The sequence below is a fragment of the Colletes gigas genome, unplaced genomic scaffold, assembly GCF_013123115.1.
Source record: "Colletes gigas isolate AHSC1104 unplaced genomic scaffold, ASM1312311v1 Colletes_gigas_Sc00002, whole genome shotgun sequence".
NCBI classification, from domain to species: domain Eukaryota; kingdom Metazoa; phylum Arthropoda; class Insecta; order Hymenoptera; family Colletidae; genus Colletes; species Colletes gigas.
In genome coordinates this window covers 7,981,521-7,990,283 of record NW_025106631.1, presented here as the reverse complement: position 1 = coordinate 7,990,283, position 8,763 = coordinate 7,981,521, and positions in this window count along the sequence as shown.

Below are 8,763 nucleotides of genomic sequence, written 5' to 3'. Positions count from 1 at the left end.
TGCGCATCGGTCTGCGCCGTTGCGCGGTTGCCAGCGCTTCCGCTGCGTCGCTGTTGCGGCGCCGCGCCGTTACACGCGTCCGGATCAACTGCATCTAGAGCCGAATGCGTGTATGCACCTAGACGGGCCGAACTGACACACCCATAATCACGGCAATTATGCACGCAAAGCCACGACAGGCTACCTCTCTTGCTCGCTCTTCTTCTGTCCACTCACCTGTCCCCCCCCACCCATCACCCCCCAACGTTCAAACGCTTCACTGTTGCCTTCCTCCGACGACCGGTGATCGTTTACCCCGATGCGATTTAATTATCGTGTCTTTGGATTTCTTTCGCGTCGCGGTTGAATAAATGGAAAGATTAGGGTGGAGTAATGGCAGGTGAACCGGGGAAAAGGAAATTCCACACTCGCGTACAGCTTCTTCGTGCTGTCTGCCACGGTGAAATAGAGAAAACCTGATCGGAACCCGGGTGGCAGAGACGGCTGAATGGCTGGATGGCTGGATGGCTCGCTTTCGACCGATCGACTCTCGTTCGAGAGTTTCGAAACATTTTGGAGTTTGAAAGACGCTGGGAATGGACGGAAGCGGGATACCGGTTGTAAGTTTCGCGCGCAGATGCTCGGACGATGATCGCACGCGATTGCGATATGGCGAGTAGATTGAGAACTAGGAACTACAATGGGAGAGAAGTCGGGTAATTCGCGCGGTCATCATTTTAATCGGCATTACGCCCAGCGAGCTTACGAACGCGCGGGAAAATAGACACAATGTCGGAATACGTAAACGCGGGCGCAGCCAGCGGCGCTGGCCAACACTGTTCAATCTGATTGCGAAGTTAATGAGTGGTATTATGCAACCAGTACTGGAACGGAGCAAAAAATCCATGAATATTGCAGGATGCAATTGTAAAAGAATATTAACGGTATATTATTACGTGTTAATTATCACAACACGTCAATCGTCTGGTCCGTCATAATTTACACTTCGAACCGTGCCCATTTCTAACGAACGCCAGCCACCGGTGGGCGTGCGTATGTTACCGAACGCGTCCTGGAACGGTCGTCGACGTTTATTCGCAAACCTGCGAGATATTAATTGCGTTTGTTAAACATATTAACGGCCATTAATTATCAACACGGCTCGAGTGTGCCAACGACGGATGGGGGGTGGGGGAAACGAAGAAAAAGGGCGGAAAAATCACGGATGCAATGGGAGCACGTTGGACCGACCGCGGCAGAATTTTCTGCTGCATTAAATATTACATCGCGTCAGCGCGCGGTCATAATTTTCCTTCGTTTCGTCGTAGGGCGTATCTTCCATCCGACGCAACGCATAACGAATCTCCTATGCCGGGGCTCGGCCGCGATTTCGCGGCTGCGAGAGACCTCGGCCTGCCCCGGCTCCTTTTTTTCCCCCCCTTCTTCTTCTCTTTTCAACGGCCGTTTCTTTTCATTACCACACGCTCTAAATTCGGTTTGAAGCGGCAGGCAAAACAGTTCCCCGGGTGGCTCGTTCGCGAAGTCAAAAAACTCGCGAAAGAGCCGAGCGAAGCTGCCCGAGACGAACCGAGGCGGGGTTAAGCCACACGTGGCCAGACGGGACACAGACACGCGATGCCGAACAGGCCAACCTAACCCGCGGTTAGGCTCGCTCTTAACACCGCCCGGTACTTTCAATTTTAGGCGTCTCGTTCGCCGAGTGACCCAAAGAGACCCCCCAATCTTCTTCCTCCACACGGACAACAATTTTTAAAATTCGAGTCTCGTACAAATTTTTCGCTATAAAGTTAACCCCTTCTCTCAAAATGGGGGTTAGTAACAAGGGCGCTTTCCTTACATCGTTTCCTTGTAAAAGTTAAGCAAATTATGTACTATGTTCTAACTTGTATTTGTTTCGGAGCAAATCATATCTCGGGCACGTTGAAATTAGAAAGACGAGCTTAAATTATTCATAGCTTTCTACGTTAAAAATTTGTGCTCGCGTCCATGTTGGATCGCAAGGCGCCTCGCTAATTGGTCGCGCCCTCCACTTTGAAAAACACTGCCGTAGACCTTACATGTAATTAGATTAACAGTATTTATCGCGGCGAGGAATATTTTTTCTGCACCACGAACCTCTTCCAGAAATTCGTTACGGAAATTAACGCATAATAATATTCGTATTCTCCAAATGTACTTACGCTGATTCCGACGTCTTGACCGAGATCCAAGATGGAGGATGGAAGTTGCAACGCTCCGATAGGCCAACGCGTTGACCGATTATTCGTTCTTGTAATTAGGGTCGTAGTATTCCGCTTGTAAAAATTAGCCACAGGTTGTCCAGGTATCTGAGAACACGTTGTATTCTACAATTACCAAAATTGCTCCGAGATAAGTTATCGGATAACTTACCGATTGTTATCGATATCAGCTGCTTTATCGAGAGGTGTACGTTAGATTTGGAACATCTGTTCGGAAGAACGTGGAGGATCGGGGAAAGGTAAAGATCGTCGATCGCGTGTCCGCGCGACGAGGCGTCTTTAATTGACACTTGCGCTTTCTCGAGCCCCTTGGCCCAAAAGGAACACCGGGTCGCCGGTGTCCCGACTTAAAACGAAATAATTGTACCGCGTGGGCGAATGATTTAATTAGTTTGATTCATTGGCCCGCGTTCGCGCTCGCGAAAAACATCCCTGTCCGAGGACGGATTTAATTTACTGGCCATGTCTCCGCGATCGTTTCCGCGATAATATCGCACAACATTGTTGCCTCGCTAATCATCGTAATTAATGCCCGAGACTTCGTCCAGGATATTACGACGTATCGTCGCTTCTAGCGGTAATTATAACAATGTACGACGAACCTATTTATTTCTACCGATTACCAGTCTATCGTTGCAGCTTTTCCAAGCGGAGATGGCTAAAACCGACGCTTGAAAATCGAATTTTAAACAGCATTTTTGATGATCGCAGACCGAGCCAATATGGCCGATTCTACACAATTGCCTGTGCACGATGGTCGACGACTCCTTATTTTCTTCGAGGAAAGATTAACAGGTCGATCGTGTGTCAATTTCTTGGGTAATCAATTGCACGGATTATTGAAAACAGTTCCGGTAGATGTTGCACGTCGCGTGTGATTTATGAATGACGTCCCATTTCAGCCGAGTCGCCGGACAGGTCTTGAACGAACGATTTTCTAACGGATGGATAGGTCCTGCAGGACCTATTGTGGCCGTCCCGCTCGTTCCACAGATTTATGCTCGAGGCTATTTAAAAACATTTGTTTCTTAACAGTGTCTGTGAAATCTGTATCTACGTAAAATGGTAGTGGATATCTGTTCCGACAGAGCTTCTAATTTGCACTTGAAGGAGTCTGAAAAGGAAACTCTGAATCCCTGATGCTCTATAAATTTCGATAAACTTCTGACAAGGTGTCGAACAGTCGAGGGAGGCCTCCAGGTCTGGGTCGGAAAAAACCCGGGCGTGATAGTGGGAGGGTTGAGGTAAAGTATCATTTGGTTAGCGTAGAATTTGTCTTAAAAGGAGATGATGAGGGGGAGGAGAAGAAGTTAAAAGAGTAGAAAGGAGGGGAATAACTGTAGTATTTAAAAATTAAAAATAGAAGATAAATGGTGTTACTACGAAGCCGATAGTGCCAGTATCGCACCGAAAAAAAGTAGAAATAGAAAATAGAAAATAGAATTTGTCTTTTAAGGCCGAATAGAAGAAAGATGGTAAACAGTCAGCGGGTTCTCGCTAATAGCCAAACAGAAGCGGCTGGGGCGCAGCTTCTGAAACTCTCGAGGATCCGGGTGCTCTGTCCGGGAAAGGGTCGCGGATTTCTCGGCGTCTGTTTTCCCGGTCGGTCCTCGAGAGCGTCCCGGTGCCCCGTGGGCTGGCACGACGCCGCACAAAGGAAGTGTCAGCGTCGTCGGGTAACAACGCCGGCCGGACGTCGATGGGCCGCCTAATTTCGCGCGACGTGCAACGCGTTCCTACCCACGTTCCCGTTGCTATCGATGATTAATACGACGTCGCGACAGACCGTTCGCCCGTGGCCGGGGCACGGTTTGACGAGCGCGGAACAAGTTTTCGGCGAGCGGTATCGTTGTTCCGGCAGATAAGATAGAACCCGAAAGCGCGTGGCACGTTGATGTCGAAGAATTCGCCTGGAGAGGAGAGAAAAAGGAGAGAAAAAAGAAAAAGGAAAAAGGAAAAGAGAAAATAGAAAACAGCAAGCACCGAAGGCAAATTCGGCCAATGCACATTTCGCGCGAAATAACTTGCTCGCCGACTCCGATCCGTCCCACTCCGCCAGCAACCCTCACCACCGCTGGCACAACCCTGACGTCTCCCCTAACCCCTCCACGAGCACCAAGCACGGCCGCCGCCACCACCATCGTCTACTCTACCCCACTTTCGTGCCTCCTCCAATGTATTCCTGGCGTTTCGCACTGCAAGGTCAACAAACTTCTCCCCGATAAAAAATAAATGAAACGCAGGACTGTTTGAAATTGTAACAGTGGCAACCTGGAAGGAGGGGAACGTTGCTCCCGATACTTTAAAGAGGCACGATTCCTTCCGTCGTCTTTTCCTACGGCCTCTCGACAGCTTGTCATTTTTCCCCATCTTTCTTCCCTTTTTCCCCGTCATCGGTTAAGGCGATTGTCCGGAGTCACGGACTTATCGGCGAGGCAAGACGTACACCGCCAACGATATTACTTCCCGACGGCGTGCGCGCGCGTCTTGAAAAATGGCACGAGACTTCTAATAAAGGGAGCTCTAACCGCCGGTCCCCCGTTGATCGAGACAGAGACGGCGAGAGAGAGAGAGAGAGAGAGAGAGAGCCGCGACGGAAACAAACGCAACGTGTTTACACGAACGAAACCGCCCGCGATCGAACGAATATCTTTTTCGCCGATACGGCGGCAACCTCGAATCGGTTAGTGGAACGCGTGGATCATGCACGGATAACAAACGGGACGGCGAACTTTCCTCGTTAACGGTCGCGATCGGAAATGCGACGGAAATGTTTACGATCCGGCCGGTCTACGAGCCATTGCCCCTTCTTTTATCTGCTAATAAGCGCGACTGCTTAATTACCACTAATCGAATACGTCGATTAGTCAGAGAGAGAGAGAGAGAGAGAGAGAGAAATCTGTTCCAGCGAGTCGCTGCGACGCACAGCCAGCGCCAAGGAAACCGGCAGTTTTGGTCGTAAATAGCGCCGGGAGGTAAAAGTCGGCTCACGGCTCATTAATGGGAAATACTGTGCTTCCGAGAAATACGAGAACCGTCGCGGAGAGCTCGCGAAACGAGAACGATGACAGAACACCGATGATTCCGCGGGTCTTTTTCGCGTAGAGGCGGTACCGGTCCGTGTTCCCCACGATTTATCGCTAATTTATGCGGGACCATTCTTTAATTGCGCGCGGATGCCTTCCGAGGGCAACGAATTCGACGCAAAAACCGAGAAAAACGCCATACATATTGTATACACTGGTCATAGCGATGTACGGTACAAATTTGGAATGCTAACGTTATTTCTCGAACCTTAAAGGCAAGCTTGTTCGAACCTCCACCATGAAACTGAACAATTCAAAAGAAATGCTGTAGCTACTAAAATAAAGGGTATTTCGTTATTCGCGGTACAACTCACGGGGAGGGTGGGAGGGGTGATTCCTCGCGAAAAACAAGTCGCGGAGAAAGAGTGAAATTTGTTCGTACGAAGCTTCGTTTTCGAGCGTAGAACAGCGTTCAAGTCGGACAATGGTACAAGTAGAAACAGTCGGACACGAACGGACGCGGTCGCCAAAATTTCTACGAATGGAATGCCGTCTTGGTTAAAATAAGGCGCGTGGCGGTAGGGTGCACCGAAAACTATTGTTTTTCAAGTATTGACTTTATCGTCACGGACATAATTTCTCCGTGCAATATGTGGAATTCGTATTAAAACCGATGACCCTGCGCTGGGTACGCGCGGCAACGAATCCGCTCGATATAAGAACGCAGCTGCGTCCGCAGGAAAAGCGTTATTAATCGGAGAGGCAAAAATTCGTCGTTTCCGCGATATCGTGCTCCGAAAAGAGAGCATTTAGTCGATCGGGAGGAATAATCGAGCGTAATCGCGTAATCTCGCGATTACGCGTTATTTTATTCGTTTCCCCCACCGCCCCTTCCCCTATATACGAGCCAGGAGCCGATTCTCGTCAACGACACCGAAGAAGGGAACGTTGGATCGGTTTCGCGCGCGAGCGCCGGATGTCGTAAAATTACGGAGGCCGGTGGCGTTAAAATCGAGAGATTCCCAACTCCGGGCGGCTACTCTGTTGGAAATTATACATCGTCACGCGAACCGCTAGCCACGGACTAAGACGCTAACGCGGCAGTTTCTAGAGCGGATTTAACGGGGCATGTAGGACCCCGGGAGAACAAAAAGTGAATGGTAATACACGACGAAGGATGTTATAATGGAACCCGGCGACCAACACGCCCGCCTCGTGGTCCACTTTTTGCAACGTCGTATGAGTTCTCGATCCGTTTCGACTTCTCTCATGCTCCCACTCTGGTACAAGTTCATCGCGAACGTTTACAAACGCGCCCGACGAAACGTACTCTTCCGATCGGGGTTCTGGCGAAGAAAATTAATTACAATTTTGACGCGTTACCGATAACGTATCGTACAACTGTTTTACCGCGGACGTAAGAAGTTGGTGAAACGTGTTAGCAAAATGGTCCCGAGTCGGGCAGCTTCTCGAGACCGCGAAGGGTTGAAAAAGAACGAGCGGCGTTTCTTGGGGGGGAAATTCGAAGGTTGGTTTTCGACGTAGCGGATCGGTTCGAAAAAGGGGGGGAAAGAGGCGAGGGACGCGGGTAAGTCGATCGAAGGTAAAAATCAGCGTATCCCGGTGATTAGCCGGCGCTAGGCGTTAACGTTGCTCGGAGCAGGTTTGGCGGGGCCGCGACGAACGAGAGAGGGTGATCGAGCGTGCGAGCGCGCGAGTATAGCCGCGCGGACAAGCGAGCGAGCGGAACGGTCGTGGAACGGAGAAAGAGTAAGCGGTCCCGGCAAACAAGAAGCGAGCCGCAATGCATTCGCTCTACTCGCTAGATATAAATACGCGACAGAGGGCAAGGAACCAACCACGCCTGCACCGACAGCTACTGCCTAACGACACGGACACGCACACGCGGTCGCTCATTGTGATAAAGCAGAAGAAGGAGCAGAGAGAAAGAGAGAAACGAAGCGGAGTATGGTAGGAGGACGAGGGAAGAGGGAAAGAAGACGAAGAGTCCGGGGGCGGGAGGAGGGAGGGAGGAGGAGGAAAGGGCGGGAGGGAACCAGGAGGAGGAGGAGGAGGAGGAGGAGGGGGAGAAGTTGACAGAGAGGGAGCGAAAGAGAGGTGTAGGCTGCTCCGAGGCTGCTGCGTTCGTTCATGCGCCCGTCCGCGCGCTGGAAGTTGGGACGAATGTGGCCGGTCGAGTCTTTAGAAGACGCAGCCAAATATTGCATCCTCGGATAAATATAGGCAGCCACGGCTGCACAGGCCGGCGCTCGCTAACGCGCACTTTTCTCCGTTGCTCGTCTTTGGGACGGCGCGCACCAGCCATCTAGCCACCGACGGCATTCCTCCTGCGGGCTCTCTGTCGCTTTCTTTCTGTCCATCTTTCCATCTCTCTCTCTCTCTCTCTCTCTCCCTCTCGCTCTCTTCCTCTCTTTCCATGTGCGAGAGCGATCGTTAAATTCGTTTCGTGGCCGAGAACTTCGGCCAGCACGTTGCCCCGGTGCTTTCCATTCTTATTCTTACTCCTTTTCTTCTTGCGCTAGGTTTCTCGCGCGCTCTTTCGTTCTTTCTTACCGAAATATCTGTACGTAATGGGGAATCGGTCTCCGGACGAGCAAGAGCTCGCGAATAAGTCGGATCGACTGAAAACGATCGGGAGGTCCGCGGCAGCACCGCGACGACTCTGCAAGATGCGTTCGGATCGCGCTGTTATCGTGCTAGCGATAACTCGCAATCGGGTCGGTACAACGGTGCATTGTCGAGCGAGCGAACGTCACGATACGCTGATTTCTCTCGATATTATGGTTCACAGCTGCGCGAACGGGAAAACATCGACGAAAAAGGTCGCGTGGAATTTTCCTCGAAAGAAAGCGAAACGGTCGCAAAGGTGGACACCGTCGTAGAACGTTGGTTCCTTTGTGACGGAGTAGCACGCGGTCGAATCGGAGCTGCGCTTTGTTTTCGCAGCAGGCGTAACCTTCGGAGCGAGAGGCGGCGGGCCGCGAGACGATCGGAGCGAGCGTGTCGCGGCTGGTGCACGTGGCCACGGGCATAGTCAGTGAAAATCATCGTGCGCGGACATTGGGTGGCGGGAAACGTGCGTGACACGGGTGCACGGAGGGAGGCCCTAATCAACCTAGCGCGTGAACCTAACCTAACGCAGCGTCGGGGGAAGGCGGCGCGGCGTGTCGTCGTCCCGCGGCGACGGCGACGGCGTCGCCGGCGGAGGCGGTGGAGGCGGTGGAGGCGGCGGGGACAGCCGGCGAGAGAGAAGAGACGGTTATCGCGGAAGTTCGGCAATTATAGGTGCCGAGTCGCTTTTTTTTTCAACGACTGATATTGATTTGGGAGAGGCAGTTCGTATTCGTGGCACGAGCATACCTTGTGACTCGCAGAGGCGGCCGGCAGCGCGATGCATCACGGCGCAGCGCGCATCGAGGGGTACATCGGCCGGGGAGTGAGAGACCGGGAAGGGGCGGGAGGGACAAGGGGTAGGA